At 51.7% G+C, this 2,815-nt stretch overlaps 1 long non-coding RNA gene across 1 annotated transcript; it reads right to left on the reverse strand.

Moving 5' to 3' along the window:
* Positions 1 to 435: 435 nt before the first annotated feature.
* On the reverse strand, positions 436 to 2,348 carry LOC144298873 (uncharacterized). Its single transcript, XR_013365746.1, has 2 exons — positions 1,750 to 2,348; positions 436 to 917 (listed from the first exon to the last, which is right to left on the reverse strand). It is a non-coding gene; the product is annotated as an uncharacterized LOC144298873 (long non-coding RNA).
* Positions 2,349 to 2,815: the final 467 nt, after the last annotated feature.

Consider the following 2,815-nt stretch of genomic DNA (forward strand, 5'->3'; position numbering starts at 1 on the left):
TGTGGCCCCGAGTAGTGGCAGCCCCTTCTAGCCGGGCGTCGGATCTGCAGTGTGCCACAGTCCCCACCACTCCCTAATGTCTTATACCTCAACCGAGTCACTGGTTTACACTTTCATTTAGACCTCTGGCAGCACCCTGGAGGCATTGAGGATGTGTTCTTGTCTTGTAATTACTGGTATTAGGGGTGCAAGGTGCTGATCCCCCCCAGGAAGGCAGAGAGGGCCACAAGAGAAAGAAAGTGAAGTCCATTCACAAAGAGCCTTGCAGAAGCATGTCAACACAGAGGAAAACAACCCAAATGATGCTCAATGAAGGCTTTTTTTATTTTCCACTCTACCTCTGATGCTGCTTGAAGTGTTGGATGGGAGAAGCTCATTTCCTTTGGTTGGGGGGGGGGCGGGGAATTAAGAAAGAAAGAAAGAAAACCAGAATGCTAAAGAAAAAGGCAGTGTTTAATAAAACACGGAGGAATGACGCAATGGTGCTCGGAACCCTCGGGGTGGAGCTGTTAATTGCTTCCTTCCCCGGGATGCTGGTTAGCCCTTCTCTGGTGGACTTGGATGTGTTTGTCAAAGAAAGTATCAACCCCCCATAACTCTCCGAAATGATACAATACATCACTTGAAAGTAAGCTAGGATCAACACGTTGTTAACTGTTTGATCTCACAAGTCAGAATTAATGATAGGTATTTTGCACAAAGAGAAAAAAATGAATGTTAAAAGCCTATTTATGTTAACTAAAGACATCCCTGCAGCATCAGGGTTGAGTTGGAGGCGATTTCCTGCGGCACAGCTGTTCCACGTTTGTTAGTCTGCGGGTGGGTGGCAGCAACCGGTAATCAGAGCCAGATTGAGGGTGCAGAAGCTGAAATGATGGGGGGACAGGAATCTTCAAATAGAAAATCCCAGTGACCGCCTGGAAAAAAAGGGGGATCCCGCATTAGAATTCAGTATGAACGCCTTCAGAACTTTGAGGAGAGTAGAGGGTCAGTTTCTTTACCTAAAAAATGGACTTCATTTACCCGTTCTGAAAAATACTTAGAGCTTGGGCTGTGCATGGGGATCCAGTGGGGGGGGGGGGGGCAGACCAGGTCCTTATTCTCGTGGACCTCACAGTCTGGACAAAGGCACTTTAACCAATAAGGAAAGAAACAGATTAACAAGAAAACTCCAAGTCATGATGAATTGAATACGATGTGCCCCAAAGGGACCGAGATGAGCGGTCAGGGAAGGCCTCTCTGAAGAGGTGCCACTGGAGTTGAGCCCTGAATGAAGTGAAGATAGGGTGAGCTAGGCAAACACTCTAGAACAGAACATTCTAGCAGAAGCTGAAGGCCGTGCAAAGGCCAGGAGACAGGAATAGGCATCGGGGTGTTAAAGCTGCTGCGGAGTGGCTCATGTGCTGGAACTGAGGGAGGGGGGCAGATGGAGAAGCCGGGACGACAGTGTGAGGCTGTGGAGGCAGAGTCTAGCTGCTGTTCTGAGTATGAAGGCCCCATTCAAAGAGTTTGGGTAGGAGAGTAATAAGATATGATTTTCATTTTAAAAATTTCCATGGCTCTGGGTAGAGAATGGGTGGCTGGGACCAGGAGGAGCAATGTAATCAGGGGGATCGGTGTGGGTATGGGTGTTGTCCAGGCCGGGAGGAGGAGGAGGTGGAGGACTGCGAGAGCTGAGCCAGGCAGCCCAGGGCCAGCAGCCACTGAGCCAGGCTGGAACTCCGGGAAGGAGGCGCCGGCAGCACTTACCTCCAGAGCAATGTTTAAGATGGTGGAGAGCAACTGCCAAGAATCTGACGAGTCAAAACGAACAAAGACACCATCAGTATTGCTGATTTTTGCTTCTGCTTTAGGTTCCGGGCAGGACAGGTTGGCAGAGCCCTGTGACCGATCTTGTCTTTAAAGTTTTGATATTTTTGTTCATCATGGATTTTTTTTTAACATTCATTACTTTTTTTTTTAAGATTTTATTTATTATTTCATGAGAGAGGCAGAGACACAGGCAGAGGGAGAAGCAGGCATCCTGTAGGGAGCCCTATGCAGGACTAGATTCCAGGACCCGAGATCACATCCTGAGCCAAAGGCAGACGCTCAACTACTGAGCCACCCAGGTGCCTGATTTTCTTTTTTTTTTTAAATACTGTATCAAAACATTGTTTATCTGGATGACTGTAGGTTTGGTGCGTTCACAGTCCGAGGACCTAAGTGCACTCCTGCAACTAAGCAGTCGACAAATGTTGAGTGATCGCTGTCCTTACTGTGGCTCCTGGGCGAGTGTGCAAGATCTCACCTGGCTGGCAGGAGACGCAGGTGCACCAGGGCTTCTGGAAGCTTCTTATCCCCCACCCCACCCCACCCCACCCCCAGCTTTTGACGGAGGTGGAAAGGAGCAAAGCGTCAGGAGCTGTGTAAGGCGCCCTCCCCCCCCCCCCCCCCCCCCCGCCTCCCCAGAGCTCGGGAGGAGGGAACCTGCCAGGCTGCTGGACCTGTGCTGGCCGCCCACGACTCTTCACCTGGGGCGCTCCTCAGTTATTCGGATGCTCAGGCTTCATCCCAGACCAATAGGTGAGAAGCCCGGGATCCGGCCCCAGGCCCCCCGAGGAGTCCCGACTTCCGACCAGATCCAGAAGGTGAGTCTGCGCAGTCCGGCCTTCGTGTGTGTGCGAGGGGCATGTCTGTGGACCTCCACTCTTCGACTTCCATTGCAGAAAGATTCAAGAGGGGTCCTCGGGGTACCAGGGCCTGCCCAGGCTCGGTGCGGGGAGCCGCAGCCAGAAGGACAGACGCGACGGGGCGGCCCCTGGGGATGCTGCCC

This window comes from Canis aureus, chromosome 26 (assembly GCF_053574225.1).
Source record: "Canis aureus isolate CA01 chromosome 26, VMU_Caureus_v.1.0, whole genome shotgun sequence".
Taxonomy (NCBI): domain Eukaryota; kingdom Metazoa; phylum Chordata; class Mammalia; order Carnivora; family Canidae; genus Canis; species Canis aureus.